Source organism: Haliotis rufescens, unplaced genomic scaffold, assembly GCF_023055435.1.
Source record: "Haliotis rufescens isolate VD_foot unplaced genomic scaffold, xgHalRufe1.0.p SCAF_2, whole genome shotgun sequence".
Lineage (NCBI taxonomy): Eukaryota > Metazoa > Mollusca > Gastropoda > Lepetellida > Haliotidae > Haliotis > Haliotis rufescens.
This window is the reverse complement of record NW_025963890.1, coordinates 60965192-60985645: the sequence shown is the minus strand read 5'-3', so window position 1 is coordinate 60985645 and position 20454 is coordinate 60965192.

Here is a 20454-nt window from a genome sequence, read left to right as displayed (position 1 = left end):
AAAGTAGAAACATTAAAAGCCATAACAAATCGTTAAAAAACAGTCTGCAATAGCCTCGAAAGGTAGATACTTATAGAGGGCGTGGAAGTCCGTTCACACTTTAGTGTCCAGAAGTTCTATATGACTTTATACTATATATGTTAAACATTTCGTACTTTAAATGTGATGACGAACGCGAAATCCCCTATAAAGGAGCTCTCCATAGACAATTTGTTTGGATTCTTTGAAGGCTAATTCTAGATATTGTGACGGTTTGAATACGAAAAACCGTGTTTGGAAAACAGGGACGGAAGGATGCTAAACCTTTGAATTATGTCACTTTCTATTTTCTTAGAACTATTAAGATGTCCATCTACACCTTTGTTGCAGAGAGTATCTTTCTAGCTAGTCTAACTTTATTTGAAAAAATCGTTGAAAAATGGTCTCCAAAAGTCTGTTCATGATATTTATAGAAGGCGGGCATTATGGTCTCGAAAAGTAGGTTGGTGATATTTATATAGGGCGCGGAGGGTTTGGAAAACAGGAACGGAAAGGTGCTACACCGGGGTATATTGTCACTTTCTATTTTTTATAGAGTTATTAAGATGTCAATCTACACTTTTGTCGCAGAAAGTATCTTTCTAGCTTGTCTAACCTAATTTTTAAAAATCGTTGAAAAATGGTCTCCAAAAGTCTGTTGGTGATGTTTATAGAAGGCGGCCATTATGGTCTCGAAAAGTAGGTTGGTGATATTTATATAGGGCGTGGAGGATTTGGAAAACAGGAACGGAAAGGTGCTACACCGGGGTATATTGTCACTTTCTATGTTTGTTTAGATTTTTAAGATGTCCTTCTACACTTTTGTCGCAGAAAGTATCTTTCTATCTTGTCTAAATTAATTTTAAAAAATCGTTGAAAAATGGTCTCCAAAAGTCTGTTGGTGATGTTTATAGAAGGCGGCCATTATGGTCTCGAAAAGTAGGTTGGTGATATTTATATAGGGCGTGGAGGGTTTGGTAAACAGGAACGGAAAGGTGCTGAACCGTGGTATCTTGTCACTTTCTTTTTTTTATAGAGTTATTAAGATGTCCATCTACACTTTTGTAGCAGAAAGTATCTTTCTAGCTTGTCTAAATTAATTTTTAAAAATCGTTGAAAAATGGTCTCCAAAAGTCTGTTGGTGATGTTTATAGAAGGCGGCCATTATGGTCTCGAAAAGTAGGTTGGTGATATTTATATAGGGCGTGGAGGGTTTGGAAAACAGGAACGGAAAGGTGCTAAACTGGGGTATATTGTCACTTTCTATTTTTAATAGAGTTATTAAGATGTCCATCTACACTTTCGTCGCAGAAAGCATCTTTCTAGCTTGTCTTAATTAATTTTTAAAAATCGTTGAAAAATGGTCTCCAAAAGTCTGTTGGTGATATTTATAGAAGGCGGCCATTATGGTCTCGAAAAGTAGGTTGGTGATATTTATATAGGGCGTGGAGGGTTTGGAAAACAGGAACGGAAAGGTGCTAAACCGGGGTATATTGTCACTTTCTATTTTTATTTAAATTATTTATATGTCCATCTACACTTTTGTCGCAGAAAGTATCTTTCTAGCTTGTCTAAATTATTTTTTAAAAATCGTTGAAAAATGGTCTCCAAAAGTCTGTTGGTGATGTTTATAGAAGGCGGCCATTATGGTCTCGAAAAGTAGGTTGGTGATATTTATATAGGGCGTGGAGGGTTTGGAAAACAGGAACGGAAAGGTGCTAAACTGGGGTATATTGTCACTTTCTATTTTTTATAGAGTTATTAAGATGTCAATCTACACTTTTGTCGCAGAAAGTATCTTTCTAGCCTGTCTAACTTAATTTTTAAAAATCGTTGAAAAATGGTCTCCAAAAGTCTGTTGGTGATGTTTATAGAAGGCGGCCATTATGGTCTCGAAAAGTAGGTTGGTGATATTTATATAGGGCGTGGAGGGTTTGGAAAACAGGAACGGAAAGGTGCTAAACTGGGGTATATTGTCACTTTCTATTTTTTATAGAGTTATTAAGATGTCCATCTACACTTTTGTCGCAGAAAGTATCTTTCTAGCTTGTCTAAATTAATTTTTAAAAATCGTTGAAAAATGGTCTCCAAAAGTCTGTTGGTGATGTTTATAGAAGGCGGCCATTATGGTCTCGAAAAGTAGGTTGGTGATATTTATATAGGGCGTGGAGGGTTTGGAAAACAGGAACGGAAAGGTGCTAAACTGGGGTATATTGTCACTTTCTATTTTTAATAGAGTTATTAAGATGTCCATCTACACTTTCGTCGCAGAAAGCATCTTTCTAGCTTGTCTTAATTAATTTTTAAAAATCGTTGAAAAATGGTCTCCAAAAGTCTGTTGGTGATATTTATAGAAGGCGGCCATTATGGTCTCGAAAAGTAGGTTGGTGATATTTATATAGGGCGTGGAGGGTTTGGAAAACAGGAACGGAAAGGTGCTAAACCGGGATATATTGTCACTTTCTATTTTTATTTAAATTATTTATATGTCCATCTACACTTTTGTCGCAGAAAGTATCTTTCTAGCTTGTCTAAATTATTTTTTAAAAATCGTTGAAAAATGGTCTCCAAAAGTCTGTTGGTGATGTTTATAGAAGGCGGCCATTATGGTCTCGAAAAGTAGGTTGGTGATATTTATATAGGGCGTGGAGGGTTTGGAAAACAGGAACGGAAAGGTGCTAAACTGGGGTATATTGTCACTTTCTATTTTTTATAGAGTTATTAAGATGTCAATCTACACTTTTGTCGCAGAAAGTATCTTTCTAGCCTGTCTAACTTAATTTTTAAAAATCGTTGAAAAATGGTCTCCAAAAGTCTGTTGGTGATGTTTATAGAAGGCGGCCATTATGGTCTCGAAAAGTAGGTTGGTGATATTTATATAGGGCGTGGAGGGTTTGGAAAACAGGAACGGAAAGGTGCTAAACTGGGGTATATTGTCACTTTCTATTTTTTATAGAGTTATTAAGATGTCCATCTACACTTTTGTCGCAGAAAGTATCTTTCTAGCTTGTCTAACTTATTTTTAAAAAATCGTTGAAAAATGGTCTCCAAAAGTCTGTTGGTGATATTTATAGAAGGCGGCCATTATGGTCTCGAAAAGTAGGTTGGTGATATTTATATAGGGCGTGGAGGGTTTGGGAAACAGGAACGGAAAGGTGCTAAACTGGGGTATATTGTCACTTTCTATTTTTTATAGAGTTATTAAGATGTCAATCTACACTTTTGTCGCAGAAAGTATCTTTCTAGCTTGTCTAAATTAATTTTTAAAAATCGTTGAAAAATGGTCTCCAAAAGTCTGTTGGTGATGTTTATAGAAGGCGGCCATTATGGTCTCGAAAAGTAGGTTGGTGATATTTATATAGGGCGTGGAGGGTTTGGAAAACAGGAACGGAAAGGTGCTAAACCGGGATATATCGCACTTTCTATTTTTATTTAAATTATTTATATGTCCATCTACACTTTTGTCGCAGAAAGTATCTTTCTAGCTTGTCTAAATTATTTTTTAAAAATCGTTGAAAAATGGTCTCCAAAAGTCTGTTGGTGATGTTTATAGAAGGCGGCCATTATGGTCTCGAAAAGTAGGTTGGTGATATTTATATAGGGCGTGGAGGGTTTGGAAAACAGGAACTGAAAGGTGCTAAACTGGGGTATATTGTCACTTTCTATTTTTTATAGAGTTATTAAGATGTCAATCTACACTTTTGTCGCAGAAAGTATCTTTCTAGCCTGTCTAACTTAATTTTTAAAAATCGTTGAAAAATGGTCTCCAAAAGTCTGTTGGTGATGTTTATAGAAGGCGGCCATTATGGTCACGAAAAGTAGGTTGGTGATATCTATATAGGGCGTGGAGGGTTTGGTAAACAGGAACGGAAAGGTGCTGAACCGTGGTATCTTGTCACTTTCTTTTTTTTATAGAGTTATTAAGATGTCCATCTACACTTTTGTCGCAGAAAGTATCTTTCTAGCTTGTCTAAATTAATTTTTAAAAATCGTTGAAAAATGGTCTCCAAAAGTCTGTTGGTGATGTTTATAGAAGGCGGCCATTATGGTCTCGAAAAGTAGGTTGGTGATATTTATATAGGGCGTGGAGGGTTTGGAAAACAGGAACGGAAAGGTGCTACACCGGGGTATATTGTCACTTTCTATTTTTGTTTTAATTATTTAGATGTCCATCTACACTTTTGTCGCAGAAAGTATCTTTCAATCTTGTCTTAGTTAATTTTTAAAAATCGTTGAAAAATGGTCTCCAAAAGTCTGTTGGTGATATTTATAGAAGGCGGCCATTATGGTCTCGAAAAGTAGGTTGGTGATATTTATATAGGGCGTGGAGGGTTTGAAAAACAGGAACGGAAAGGTGCTAAACCGGGATATATTGTCACTTTCTATTTTTATTTAAATTATTTATATGTCCATCTACACTTTTGTCGCAGAAAGTATCTTTCTAGCTTGTCTAAATTATTTTTAAAAAATCGTTGAAAAATGGTCTCCAAAAGTCTGTTGGTGATGTTTATAGAAGGCGGCCATTATGGTCTCGAAAAGTAGGTTGGTGATATTTATATAGGGCGTGGAGGGTTTGGTAAACAGGAACGGAAAGGTGCTAAACCGGGGAATATTGTCATTTTCTATTTTTTATAGAGTTATTAAGATGTCCATCTACACTTTTGTAGCAGAAAGTATTTTTCTATCTTCTCTAAATTATTTTTTAAAAATCGTTGAAAAATGGTCTCCAAAAGTCTGTTGGTGATATTTATAGAAGGCGGCCATTATGGTCTCGAAAAGTAGGTTGGTGATATTTATATAGGGCGTGGAGGGTTTGGAAAACAGGAACGGAAAGGTGCTACACCGGGGTATATTGTCACTTTCTATGTTTGTTTAGATTTTTAAGATGTCCTTCTACACTTTTGTCGCAGAAAGTATCTTTCTATCTTGTCTAAATTAATTTTAAAAAATCGTTGAAAAATGGTCTCCAAAAGTCTGTTGGTGATATTTATAGAAGGCGGCCATTATGGTCTCGAAAAGTAGGTTGGTGATATTTATATAGGGCGTGGAGGGTTTGGAAAACAGGAACGGAAAGGTGCTAAACCGGGATATATTGTCACTTTCTATTTTTATTTATATTATTTATATGTCCATCTACACTTTTGTCGCAGAAAGTATCTTTCTATCTTGTCTAAATTATTTTTTAAAAATCGTTGAAAAATGGTCTCCAAAAGTCTGTTGGTAATATTTATATAGGGCTTGGAGGGTTTGGTAAACAGGAACGGAAAGGTGCTAAACCGTGGTATCTTGTCACTTTCTATTTTTTATAGAGTTATTAAGATGTCAATCTACACTTTTGTCGCAGAAAGTATCTTTCTAGCTTGTCTAAATTATTTTTTAAAAATCGTTGAAAAATGGTGTCCAAAAGTCTGTTGGTGATGTTTATAGAAGGCGGCCATTATGGTCTCGAAAAGTAGGTTGGTGATATTTATATAGGGCGTGGAGGGTTTGGTAAACAGGAACGGAAAGGTGCTAAACCGGGGTATATTGTCACTTTCTATTTTTTATAGAGTTATTAAGATGTCCATCTACACTTTTGTCGCAGAAAGTATCTTTCCAGCTTGTCTAAATTAATTTTAAAAAATCGTTGAAAAATGGTCTCCAAAAGTCTGTTGGTGATATTTATAGAAGGCGGCCATTATGGTCTCGAAAAGTAGGTTGGTGATATTTATATAGGGCGTGGAGGGTTTGAAAAACAGGAACGGAAAGGTGCTAAACCGGGATATATTGTCACTTTCTATTTTTATTTAAATTATTTATATGTCCATCTACACTTTTGTCGCAGAAAGTATCTTTCTAGCTTGTCTAAATTATTTTTAAAAAATCGTTGAAAAATGGTCTCCAAAAGTCTGTTGGTGATGTTTATAGAAGGCGGCCATTATGGTCTCGAAAAGTAGGTTGGTGATATTTATATAGGGCGTGGAGGGTTTGGTAAACAGGAACGGAAAGGTGCTAAACCGGGGAATATTGTCATTTTCTATTTTTTATAGAGTTATTAAGATGTCCATCTACACTTTTGTTGCAGAAAGTATTTTTCTATCTTCTCTAAATTATTTTTTAAAAATCGTTGAAAAATGGTCTCCAAAAGTCTGTTGGTGATATTTATAGAAGGCGGCCATTATGGTCTCGAAAAGTAGGTTGGTGATATTTATATAGGGCGTGGAGGGTTTGGAAAACAGGAACGGAAAGGTGCTAAACCGGGATATATTGTCACTTTCTATTTTTATTTATATTATTTATATGTCCATCTACACTTTTGTCGCAGAAAGTATCTTTCTATCTTGTCTAAATTATTTTTTAAAAATCGTTGAAAAATGGTCTCCAAAAGTCTGTTGGTAATATTTATATAGGGCTTGGAGGGTTTGGTAAACAGGAACGGAAAGGTGCTAAACCGTGGTATCTTGTCACTTTCTATTTTTTATAGAGTTATTAAGATGTCAATCTACACTTTTGTCGCAGAAAGTATCTTTCTAGCTTGTCTAAATTATTTTTTAAAAATCGTTGAAAAATGGTCTCCAAAAGTCTGTTGGTTATATTTATAGAAGGCGGCCATTATGGTCTCGAAAAGTAGGTTGGTGATATTTATATAGGGCGTGGAGGGTTTGGAAAACAGGAACGGAAAGGTGCTGCACCGGGGTATATTGTCACTTTCTATTTTTTATAGAGTTATTAAGATGTCCATCTACACTTTTGTCGCAGAAAGTATCTTTCCAGCTTGTCTAAATTAATTTTAAAAAATCGTTGAAAAATGGTCTCCAAAAGTCTGTTGGTGATATTTATAGAAGGCGGCCATTATGGTCTCGAAAAGTAGGTTGGTGATATTTATATAGGGCGTGGAGGGTTTGGAAAACAGGAACGGAAAGGTGCTAAACTGGGGTATATTGTCACTTTCTATTTTTAATAGAGTTATTAAGATGTCCATCTACACTTTTGTCGCAGAAAGTATCTTTATAGCCTGTCTAACTTAATTTTTAAAAATCGTTGAAAAATGGTCTCCAAAAGTCTGTTGGTGATGTTTATAGAAGGCGGCCATTATGGTCTCGAAAAGTAGGTTGGTGATATTTATATAGGGCGTGGAGGGTTTGGTAAACAGGAACGGAAAGGTGCTGAACCGTGGTATCTTGTCACTTTCTTTTTTTTATAGAGTTATTAAGATGTCCATCTACACTTTTGTCGCAGAAAGTATCTTTCTAGCTTGTCTAAATTAATTTTTAAAAATCGTTGAAAAATGGTCTCCAAAAGTCTGTTGGTGATGTTTATAGAAGGCGGCCATTATGGTCTCGAAAAGTAGGTTGGTGATATTTATATAGGGCGTGGAGGGTTTGGGAAACAGGAACGGAATGGTGCTAAACTGGGGTATATTGTCACTTTCTATTTTTTATAGAGTTATTAAGATGTCAATCTACACTTTTGTCGCAGAAAGTATCTTTCCAGCTTGTCTTAATTAATTTTAAAAAATCGTTGAAAAATGGTCTCCAAAAGTCTGTTGGTGATGTTTATAGAAGGCGGCCATTATGGTCTCGAAAAGTAGGTTGGTGATATTTATATAGGGCGTGGAGGGTTTGGAAAACAGGAACGGAAAGGTGCTAAACCGGGATATATTGTCACTTTCTATTTTTATTTAAATTATTTATATGTCCATCTACACTTTTGTCGCAGAAAGTATCTTTCTAGCTTGTCTAAATTATTTTATAAAAATCGTTGAAAAATGGTGTCCAAAAGTCTGTTGGTGATGTTTATAGAAGGCGGCCATTATGGTCTCGAAAAGTAGGTTGGTGATATTTATATAGGGCGTGGAGGGTTTGGTAAACAGGAACGGAAAGGTGCTAAACCGGGGTATATTGTCACTTTCTATTTTTTATAGAGTTATTAAGATGTCCATCTACACTTTTGTCGCAGAAAGTATCTTTCCAGCTTGTCTAAATTAATTTTTAAAAATCGTTGAAAAATGGTCTCCAAAAGTCTGTTGGTGATATTTATAGAAGGCGGCCATTATGGTCTCGAAAAGTAGGTTGGTGATATTTATATAGGGCGTGGAGGGTTTGAAAAACAGGAACGGAAAGGTGCTAAACCGGGATATATTGTCACTTTCTATTTTTATTTAAATTATTTATATGTCCATCTACACTTTTGTCGCAGAAAGTATCTTTCTAGCTTGTCTAAATTATTTTTAAAAAATCGTTGAAAAATGGTCTCCAAAAGTCTGTTGGTGATGTTTATAGAAGGCGGCCATTATGGTCTCGAAAAGTAGGTTGGTGATATTTATATAGGGCGTGGAGGGTTTGGTAAACAGGAACGGAAAGGTGCTAAACCGGGGAATATTGTCATTTTCTATTTTTTATAGAGTTATTAAGATGTCCATCTACACTTTTGTAGCAGAAAGTATTTTTCTATCTTCTCTAAATTATTTTTTAAAAATCGTTGAAAAATGGTCTCCAAAAGTCTGTTGGTGATATTTATAGAAGGCGGCCATTATGGTCTCGAAAAGTAGGTTGGTGATATTTATATAGGGCGTGGAGGGTTTGGAAAACAGGAACGGAAAGGTGCTAAACCGGGATATATTGTCACTTTCTATTTTTATTTATATTATTTATATGTCCATCTACACTTTTGTCGCAGAAAGTATCTTTCTATCTTGTCTAAATTATTTTTTAAAAATCGTTGAAAAATGGTCTCCAAAAGTCTGTTGGTAATATTTATATAGGGCTTGGAGGGTTTGGTAAACAGGAACGGAAAGGTGCTAAACCGTGGTATCTTGTCACTTTCTATTTTTTATAGAGTTATTAAGATGTCAATCTACACTTTTGTCGCAGAAAGTATCTTTCTAGCTTGTCTAAATTATTTTTTAAAAATCGTTGAAAAATGGTCTCCAAAAGTCTGTTGGTGATGTTTATAGAAGGCGGCCATTATGGTCTCGAAAAGTAGGTTGGTGATATTTATATAGGGCGTGGAGGGTTTGGTAAACAGGAACGGAAAGGTGCTAAACCGGGGAATATTGTCATTTTCTATTTTTTATAGAGTTATTAAGATGTCCATCTACACTTTTGTAGCAGAAAGTATTTTTCTATCTTCTCTAAATTATTTTTTAAAAATCGTTGAAAAATGGTCTCCAAAAGTCTGTTGGTGATATTTATAGAAGGCGGCCATTATGGTCTCGAAAAGTAGGTTGGTGATATTTATATAGGGCGTGGAGGGTTTGGAAAACAGGAACGGAAAGGTGCTAAACCGGGATATATTGTCACTTTCTATTTTTATTTATATTATTTATATGTCCATCTACACTTTTGTCGCAGAAAGTATCTTTCTATCTTGTCTAAATTATTTTTTAAAAATCGTTGAAAAATGGTCTCCAAAAGTCTGTTGGTAATATTTATATAGGGCTTGGAGGGTTTGGTAAACAGGAACGGAAAGGTGCTAAACCGTGGTATCTTGTCACTTTCTATTTTTTATAGAGTTATTAAGATGTCAATCTACACTTTTGTCGCAGAAAGTATCTTTCTAGCTTGTCTAACTTATTTTTTAAAAATCGTTGAAAAATGGTCTCCAAAAGTCTGTTGGTGATATTTATAGAAGGCGGCCATTATGGTCTCGAAAAGTAGGTTGGTGATATTTATATAGGGCGTGGAGGGTTTGGAAAACAGGAACGGAAAGGTGCTAAACCGGGGTATATTGTCACTTTCTATTTTTTATAGAGTTATTAAGATGTCCATCTACACTTTTGTCGCAGAAAGTATCTTTCCAGCTTGTCTAAATTAATTTTAAAAAATCGTTCAAAAATGGTCTCCAAAAGTCTGTTGGTGATATTTATAGAAGGCGGCCATTATGGTCTCGAAAAGTAGGTTGGTGATATTTATATAGGGCGTGGAGGGTTTGGAAAACAGGAACGGAAAGGTGCTAAACTGGGGTATATTGTCACTTTCTATTTTTTATAGAGTTATTAAGATGTCCATCTACACTTTTGTCGCAGAAAGTATCTTTATAGCCTGTCTAACTTAATTTTTAAAAATCGTTGAAAAATGGTCTCCAAAAGTCTGTTGGTGATGTTTATAGAAGGCGGCCATTATGGTCTCGAAAAGTAGGTTGGTGATATTTATATAGGGCGTGGAGGGTTTGGTAAACAGGAACGGAAAGGTGCTGAACCGTGGTATCTTGTCACTTTCTTTTTTTTATAGAGTTATTAAGATGTCCATCTACACTTTTGTCGCAGAAAGTATCTTTCTAGCTTGTCTAAATTAATTTTTAAAAATCGTTGAAAAATGGTCTCCAAAAGTCTGTTGGTGATGTTTATAGAAGGCGGCCATTATGGTCTCGAAAAGTAGGTTGGTGATATTTATATAGGGCGTGGAGGGTTTGGAAAACAGGAACGGAAAGGTGCTAAACTGGGGTATATTGTCACTTTCTATTTTTTATAGAGTTATTAAGATGTCCATCTACACTTTTGTCGCAGAAAGTATCTTTCTAGCTTGTCTAACTTATTTTTAAAAAATCGTTGAAAAATGGTCTCCAAAAGTCTGTTGGTGATATTTATAGAAGGCGGCCATTATGGTCTCGAAAAGTAGGTTGGTGATATTTATATAGGGCGTGGAGGGTTTGGAAAACAGGAACGGAAAGGTGCTACACCGGGGTATATTGTCACTTTCTATTTTTGTTTTAATTATTTAGATGTCCATCTACACTTTTGTCGCAGAAAGTATCTTTCTAGCTTGTCTAAATTATTTTTTAAAAATCGTTGAAAAATGGTCTCCAAAAGTCTGTTGGTAATATTTATATAGGGCTTGGAGGGTTTGGTAAACAGGAACGGAAAGGTGCTAAACCGTGGTATCTTGTCACTTTCTATTTTTTATAGAGTTATTAAGATGTCAATCTACACTTTTGTCGCAGAAAGTATCTTTCTAGCTTGTCTAAATTATTTTTTAAAAATCGTTGAAAAATGGTCTCCAAAAGTCTGTTGGTGATATTTATAGAAGGCGGCCATTATGGTCTCGAAAAGTAGGTTGGTGATATTTATATAGGGCGTGGAGGGTTTGGAAAACAGGAACGGAAAGGTGCTAAACCGGGGTATATTGTCACTTTCTATTTTTTATAGAGTTATTAAGATGTCCATCTACACTTTTGTCGCAGAAAGTATCTTTCCAGCTTGTCTAAATTAATTTTAAAAAATCGTTCAAAAATGGTCTCCAAAAGTCTGTTGGTGATATTTATAGAAGGCGGCCATTATGGTCTCGAAAAGTAGGTTGGTGATATTTATATAGGGCGTGGAGGGTTTGGAAAACAGGAACGGAAAGGTGCTAAACTGGGGTATATTGTCACTTTCTATTTTTTATAGAGTTATTAAGATGTCCATCTACACTTTTGTCGCAGAAAGTATCTTTATAGCCTGTCTAACTTAATTTTTAAAAATCGTTGAAAAATGGTCTCCAAAAGTCTGTTGGTGATGTTTATAGAAGGCGGCCATTATGGTCTCGAAAAGTAGGTTGGTGATATTTATATAGGGCGTGGAGGGTTTGGTAAACAGGAACGGAAAGGTGCTGAACCGTGGTATCTTGTCACTTTCTTTTTTTTATAGAGTTATTAAGATGTCCATCTACACTTTTGTCGCAGAAAGTATCTTTCTAGCTTGTCTAAATTAATTTTTAAAAATCGTTGAAAAATGGTCTCCAAAAGTCTGTTGGTGATGTTTATAGAAGGCGGCCATTATGGTCTCGAAAAGTAGGTTGGTGATATTTATATAGGGCGTGGAGGGTTTGGAAAACAGGAACGGAAAGGTGCTAAACTGGGGTATATTGTCACTTTCTATTTTTTATAGAGTTATTAAGATGTCCATCTACACTTTTGTCGCAGAAAGTATCTTTCTAGCTTGTCTAACTTATTTTTAAAAAATCGTTGAAAAATGGTCTCCAAAAGTCTGTTGGTGATATTTATAGAAGGCGGCCATTATGGTCTCGAAAAGTAGGTTGGTGATATTTATATAGGGCGTGGAGGGTTTGGAAAACAGGAACGGAAAGGTGCTACACCGGGGTATATTGTCACTTTCTATTTTTGTTTTAATTATTTAGATGTCCATCTACACTTTTGTCGCAGAAAGTATCTTTCAATCTTGTCTTAGTTAATTTTTAAAAATCGTTGAAAAATGGTCTCCAAAAGTCTGTTGGTGATGTTTATAGAAGGCGGCCATTATGGTCTCGAAAAGTAGGTTGGTGATATTTATATAGGGCGTGGAGGGTTTGGAAAACAGGAACGGAAAGGTGCTAAACTGGGGTATATTGTCACTTTCTATTTTTTATAGAGTTATTAAGATGTCCATCTACACTTTCGTCGCAGAAAGTATCTTTCTAGCTTGTCTTAATTAATTTTTAAAAATCGTTGAAAAATGGTCTCCAAAAGTCAGTTGGTGATATTTATAGAAGGCGGCCATTATGGTCTCGAAAAGTAGGTTGGTGATATTTATATAGGGCGTGGAGGGTTTGGGAAACAGGAACGGAATGGTGCTAAACTGGGGTATATTGTCACTTTCTATTTTTTATAGAGTTATTAAGATGTCAATCTACACTTTTGTCGCAGAAAGTATCTTTCCAGCTTGTCTTAATTAATTTTAAAAAATCGTTGAAAAATGGTCTCCAAAAGTCTGTTGGTGATGTTTATAGAAGGCGGCCATTATGGTCTCGAAAAGTAGGTTGGTGATATTTATATAGGGCGTGGAGGGTTTGGAAAACAGGAACGGAAAGGTGCTAAACCGGGATATATTGTCACTTTCTATTTTTATTTAAATTATTTATATGTCCATCTACACTTTTGTCGCAGAAAGTATCTTTCTAGCTTGTCTAAATTATTTTATAAAAATCGTTGAAAAATGGTGTCCAAAAGTCTGTTGGTGATGTTTATAGAAGGCGGCCATTATGGTCTCGAAAAGTAGGTTGGTGATATTTATATAGGGCGTGGAGGGTTTGGTAAACAGGAACGGAAAGGTGCTAAACCGGGGTATATTGTCACTTTCTATTTTTTATAGAGTTATTAAGATGTCCATCTACACTTTTGTCGCAGAAAGTATCTTTCCAGCTTGTCTAAATTAATTTTAAAAAATCGTTGAAAAATGGTCTCCAAAAGTCTGTTGGTGATATTTATAGAAGGCGGCCATTATGGTCTCGAAAAGTAGGTTGGTGATATTTATATAGGGCGTGGAGGGTTTGAAAAACAGGAACGGAAAGGTGCTAAACCGGGATATATTGTCACTTTCTATTTTTATTTAAATTATTTATATGTCCATCTACACTTTTGTCGCAGAAAGTATCTTTCTAGCTTGTCTAAATTATTTTTAAAAAATCGTTGAAAAATGGTCTCCAAAAGTCTGTTGGTGATGTTTATAGAAGGCGGCCATTATGGTCTCGAAAAGTAGGTTGGTGATATTTATATAGGGCGTGGAGGGTTTGGTAAACAGGAACGGAAAGGTGCTAAACCGGGGAATATTGTCATTTTCTATTTTTTATAGAGTTATTAAGATGTCCATCTACACTTTTGTTGCAGAAAGTATTTTTCTATCTTCTCTAAATTATTTTTTAAAAATCGTTGAAAAATGGTCTCCAAAAGTCTGTTGGTGATATTTATAGAAGGCGGCCATTATGGTCTCGAAAAGTAGGTTGGTGATATTTATATAGGGCGTGGAGGGTTTGGAAAACAGGAACGGAAAGGTGCTAAACCGGGATATATTGTCACTTTCTATTTTTATTTATATTATTTATATGTCCATCTACACTTTTGTCGCAGAAAGTATCTTTCTATCTTGTCTAAATTATTTTTTAAAAATCGTTGAAAAATGGTCTCCAAAAGTCTGTTGGTAATATTTATATAGGGCTTGGAGGGTTTGGTAAACAGGAACGGAAAGGTGCTAAACCGTGGTATCTTGTCACTTTCTATTTTTTATAGAGTTATTAAGATGTCAATCTACACTTTTGTCGCAGAAAGTATCTTTCTAGCTTGTCTAAATTATTTTTTAAAAATCGTTGAAAAATGGTCTCCAAAAGTCTGTTGGTTATATTTATAGAAGGCGGCCATTATGGTCTCGAAAAGTAGGTTGGTGATATTTATATAGGGCGTGGAGGGTTTGGAAAACAGGAACGGAAAGGTGCTGCACCGGGGTATATTGTCACTTTCTATTTTTTATAGAGTTATTAAGATGTCCATCTACACTTTTGTCGCAGAAAGTATCTTTCCAGCTTGTCTAAATTAATTTTAAAAAATCGTTGAAAAATGGTCTCCAAAAGTCTGTTGGTGATATTTATAGAAGGCGGCCATTATGGTCTCGAAAAGTAGGTTGGTGATATTTATATAGGGCGTGGAGGGTTTGGAAAACAGGAACGGAAAGGTGCTAAACTGGGGTATATTGTCACTTTCTATTTTTAATAGAGTTATTAAGATGTCCATCTACACTTTTGTCGCAGAAAGTATCTTTATAGCCTGTCTAACTTAATTTTTAAAAATCGTTGAAAAATGGTCTCCAAAAGTCTGTTGGTGATGTTTATAGAAGGCGGCCATTATGGTCTCGAAAAGTAGGTTGGTGATATTTATATAGGGCGTGGAGGGTTTGGTAAACAGGAACGGAAAGGTGCTGAACCGTGGTATCTTGTCACTTTCTTTTTTTTATAGAGTTATTAAGATGTCCATCTACACTTTTGTCGCAGAAAGTATCTTTCTAGCTTGTCTAAATTAATTTTTAAAAATCGTTGAAAAATGGTCTCCAAAAGTCTGTTGGTGATGTTTATAGAAGGCGGCCATTATGGTCTCGAAAAGTAGGTTGGTGATATTTATATAGGGCGTGGAGGGTTTGGGAAACAGGAACGGAATGGTGCTAAACTGGGGTATATTGTCACTTTCTATTTTTTATAGAGTTATTAAGATGTCAATCTACACTTTTGTCGCAGAAAGTATCTTTCCAGCTTGTCTTAATTAATTTTAAAAAATCGTTGAAAAATGGTCTCCAAAAGTCTGTTGGTGATGTTTATAGAAGGCGGCCATTATGGTCTCGAAAAGTAGGTTGGTGATATTTATATAGGGCGTGGAGGGTTTGGAAAACAGGAACGGAAAGGTGCTAAACCGGGATATATTGTCACTTTCTATTTTTATTTAAATTATTTATATGTCCATCTACACTTTTGTCGCAGAAAGTATCTTTCTAGCTTGTCTAAATTATTTTATAAAAATCGTTGAAAAATGGTGTCCAAAAGTCTGTTGGTGATGTTTATAGAAGGCGGCCATTATGGTCTCGAAAAGTAGGTTGGTGATATTTATATAGGGCGTGGAGGGTTTGGTAAACAGGAACGGAAAGGTGCTAAACCGGGGTATATTGTCACTTTCTATTTTTTATAGAGTTATTAAGATGTCCATCTACACTTTTGTCGCAGAAAGTATCTTTCCAGCTTGTCTAAATTAATTTTTAAAAATCGTTGAAAAATGGTCTCCAAAAGTCTGTTGGTGATATTTATAGAAGGCGGCCATTATGGTCTCGAAAAGTAGGTTGGTGATATTTATATAGGGCGTGGAGGGTTTGAAAAACAGGAACGGAAAGGTGCTAAACCGGGATATATTGTCACTTTCTATTTTTATTTAAATTATTTATATGTCCATCTACACTTTTGTCGCAGAAAGTATCTTTCTAGCTTGTCTAAATTATTTTTAAAAAATCGTTGAAAAATGGTCTCCAAAAGTCTGTTGGTGATGTTTATAGAAGGCGGCCATTATGGTCTCGAAAAGTAGGTTGGTGATATTTATATAGGGCGTGGAGGGTTTGGTAAACAGGAACGGAAAGGTGCTAAACCGGGGAATATTGTCATTTTCTATTTTTTATAGAGTTATTAAGATGTCCATCTACACTTTTGTAGCAGAAAGTATTTTTCTATCTTCTCTAAATTATTTTTTAAAAATCGTTGAAAAATGGTCTCCAAAAGTCTGTTGGTGATATTTATAGAAGGCGGCCATTATGGTCTCGAAAAGTAGGTTGGTGATATTTATATAGGGCGTGGAGGGTTTGGAAAACAGGAACGGAAAGGTGCTAAACCGGGATATATTGTCACTTTCTATTTTTATTTATATTATTTATATGTCCATCTACACTTTTGTCGCAGAAAGTATCTTTCTATCTTGTCTAAATTATTTTTTAAAAATCGTTGAAAAATGGTCTCCAAAAGTCTGTTGGTAATATTTATATAGGGCTTGGAGGGTTTGGTAAACAGGAACGGAAAGGTGCTAAACCGTGGTATCTTGTCACTTTCTATTTTTTATAGAGTTATTAAGATGTCAATCTACACTTTTGTCGCAGAAAGTATCTTTCTAGCTTGTCTAAATTATTTTTTAAAAATCGTTGAAAAATGGTCTCCAAAAGTCTGTTGGTGATATTTATAGAAGGCGGCCATTATGGTCTCGAAAAGTAGGTTGGTGATATTTATATAGGGCGTGGAGGGTTTGGAAAACAGGAACGGAAAGGTGCTAAACCGGGGTATATTGTCACTTTCTATTTTTTATAGAGTTATTAAGATGTCCATCTACACTTTTGTCGCAGAAAGTATCTTTCCAGCTTGTCTAAATTAATTTTAAAAAATCGTTGAAAAATGGTCTCCAAAAGTCTGTTGGTGATATTTATAGAAGGCGGCCATTATGGTCTCGAAAAGTAGGTTGGTGATATTTATATAGGGCGTGGAGGGTTTGGAAAACAGGAACGGAAAGGTGCTAAACCGGGATATATTGTCACTTTCTATTTTTATTTAAATTATTTATATGTCCATCTACACTTTTGTCGCAGAAAGTATCTTTCTAGCTTGTCTAAATTATTTTTAAAAAATCGTTGAAAAATGGTCTCCAAAAGTCTGTTGGTGATGTTTATAGAAGGCGGCCATTATGGTCTCGAAAAGTAGGTTGGTGATATTTATATAGGGCGTGGAGGGTTTGGTAAACAGGAACGGAAAGGTGCTAAACCGGGGTATATTGTCATTTTCTATTTTTTATAGAGTTATTAAGATGTCCATCTACACTTTTGTAGCAGAAAGTATTTTTCTATCTTCTCTAAATTATTTTTTAAAAATCGTTGAAAAATGGTCTCCAAAAGTCTGTTGGTGATATTTATAGAAGGCGGCCATTATGGTCTCGAAAAGTAGGTTGGTGATATTTATATAGGGCGTGGAGGGTTTGGAAAACAGGAACGGAAAGGTGCTAAACTGGGGTATATTGTCACTTTCTATTTTTTATAGAGTTATTAAGATGTCAATCTACACTTTTGTCGCAGAAAGTATCTTTCTAGCCTGTCTAACTTAATTTTTAAAAATCGTTGAAAAATGGTCTCCAAAAGTCTGTTGGTGATGTTTATAGAAGGCGGCCATTATGGTCTCGAAAAGTAGGTTGGTGATATTTATATAGGGCGTGGAGGGTTTGGTAAACAGGAACGGAAAGGTGCTGAACCGTGGTATCTTGTCACTTTCTTTTTTTTATAGAGTTATTAAGATGTCCATCTACACTTTTGTAGCAGAAAGTATCTTTCTAGCTTGTCTAAATTAATTTTTAAAAATCGTTGAAAAATGGTCTCCAAAAGTCTGTTGGTGATGTTTATAGAAGGCGGCCATTATGGTCTCGAAAAGTAGGTTGGTGATATTTATATAGGGCGTGGAGGGTTTGGAAAACAGGAACGGAAAGGTGCTAAACTGGGGTATATTGTCACTTTCTATTTTTTATAGAGTTATTAAGATGTCCATCTACACTTTTGTCGCAGAAAGTATCTTTCTAGCTTGTCTAACTTATTTTTAAAAAATCGTTGAAAAATGGTCTCCAAAAGTCAGTTGGTGATATTTATAGAAGGCGGCCATTATGGTCTCGAAAAGTAGGTTGGTGATATTTATATAGGGCGTGGAGGGTTTGGAAAACAGGAACGGAAAGGTGCTACACCGGGGTATATTGTCACTTTCTATTTTTGTTTTAATTATTTAGATGTCCATCTACACTTTTGTCGCAGAAAGTATCTTTCAATCTTGTCTTAGTTAATTTTTAAAAATCGTTGAAAAATGGTCTCCAAAAGTCTGTTGGTGATGTTTATAGAAGGCGGCCATTATGGTCTCGAAAAGTAGGTTGGTGATATTTATATAGGGCGTGGAGGGTTTGGAAAACAGGAACGGAAAGGTGCTAAACTGGGGTATATTGTCACTTTCTATTTTTTATAGAGTTATTAAGATGTCCATCTACACTTTTGTCGCAGAAAGCATCTTTCTAGCTTGTCTTAATTAATTTTTAAAAATCGTTGAAAAATGGTCTCCAAAAGTCTGTTGGTGATATTTATAGAAGGCGGCCATTATGGTCTCGAAAAGTAGGTTGGTGATATTTATATAGGGCGTGGAGGGTTTGGAAAACAGGAACGGAAAGGTGCTGCACCGGGGTATATTGTCACTTTCTATTTTTTATAGAGTTATTAAGATGTCCATCTACACTTTCGTCGCAGAAAGCATCTTTCTAGCTTGTCTTAATTAATTTTTAAAAATCGTTGAAAAATGGTCTCCAAAAGTCTGTTGGTGATATTTATAGAAGGCGGCCATTATGGTCTCGAAAAGTAGGTTGGTGATATTTATATAGGGCGTGGAGGGTTTGGAAAACAGGAACGGAAAGGTGCTGCACCGGGGTATATTGTCACTTTCTATTTTTTATAGAGTTATTAAGATGTCCATCTACACTTTTGTCGCAGAAAGTATCTTTCTAGCTTGTCTAACTTATTTTTAAAAAATCGTTGAAAAATGGTCTCCAAAAGTCTGTTGGTGATATTTATAGAAGGCGGCCATTATGGTCTCGAAAAGTAGGTTGGTGATATTTATATAGGGCGTGGAGGGTTTGGAAAACAGGAACGGAAAGGTGCTAAACCGGGATATATTGTCACTTTCTATTTTTATTTAAATTATTTATATGTCCATCTACACTTTTGTCGCAGAAAGTATCTTTCTAGCTTGTCTAAATTATTTTTTAAAAATCGTTGAAAAATGGTGTCCAAAAGTCTGTTGGTGATGTTTATAGAAGGCGGCCATTATGGTCTCGAAAAGTAGGTTGGTGATATTTATATAGGGCGTGGAGGGTTTGGAAAACAGGAACGGAAAGGTGCTAAACTGGGGTATATTGTCACTTTCTATTTTTTATAGAGTTATTTATATGTCCATCTACACTTTTGTCGCAGAAAGTATCTTTCTAGCTTGTCTAAATTATTTTTTAAAAATCGTTGAAAAATGGTCTCCAAAAGTCTGTTGGTGATGTTTATAGAAGGCGGCCATTATGGTCTCGAAAAGTAGGTTGGTGATATTTATATAGGGCGTGGAGGGTTTGGAAAACAGGAACGGAAAGGTGCTGCACCGGGGTATATTGTCACTTTCTATTTTTTATAGAGTTATTAAGATGTCCATCTACACTTTTGTCGCAGAAAGTATCTTTCTAGCTTGTCTAACTTATTTTTAAAAAATCGTTGAAAAATGGTCTCCAAAAGTCTGTTGGTGATATTTATAGAAGGCGGCCATTATGGTCTCGAAAAGTAGGTTGGTGATATTTATATAGGGCGTGGAGGGTTTGGAAAACAGGAACGGAAAGGTGCTAAACTGGGGTATATTGTCACTTTCTATTTTTTATAGAGTTATTAAGATGTCAATCTACACTTTTGTCGCAGAAAGTATCTTTCTAGCCTGTCTAACTTAATTTTTAAAAATCGTTGAAAAATGGTCTCCAAAAGTCTGTTGGTGATGTTTATAGAAGGCGGCCATTATGGTCTCGAAAAGTAGGTTGGTGATATTTATATAGGGCGTGGAGGGTTTGGTAAACAGGAACGGAAAGGTGCTACACCGGGGTATATTGTCACTTTCTATGTTTGTTTAGATTTTTAAGATGTCCATCTACACTTTTGTCGCTGAAAGTACCCTTCTTTCTCGTCTAAATTCATTGTTAAAAAGCGTTAAGGAATGGTCTCCAAACGTCTGTTGATGGCGGCCATTTTGGTCTCGAAAAGTAGGTATGTCTCGAAAAGTAGGTTGGTGATATTTATATAGAGCGTGGGCGCTTTGGAAAACAGGTGTTAAACCGTGGTATATTGTCACTTTCTATCTTTTTTAGAACTATTAAGATGCCCATCTACACATTTGTCGCTGAAATTCCCTTCTGTCTCGTCTAAATTCATTGTTAAAAAGCGTTAAGAAATGGTCTCCAAACGTCTGTTGATGGCGGCCATTTTGGTCTCGAAAAGTAGGTATGTCTCGAAAAGTAGGTTGGTGATATTTATATAGAGCGATGGCGCTTTGGAAAACAGGTGTTAAACCGTGGTATATTGTCACTTTCTATCTTTTTTAGAACTATTAAGATGCCCATCTACACATTTGTCGCTGAAAGTACCCTTCTGTCTCT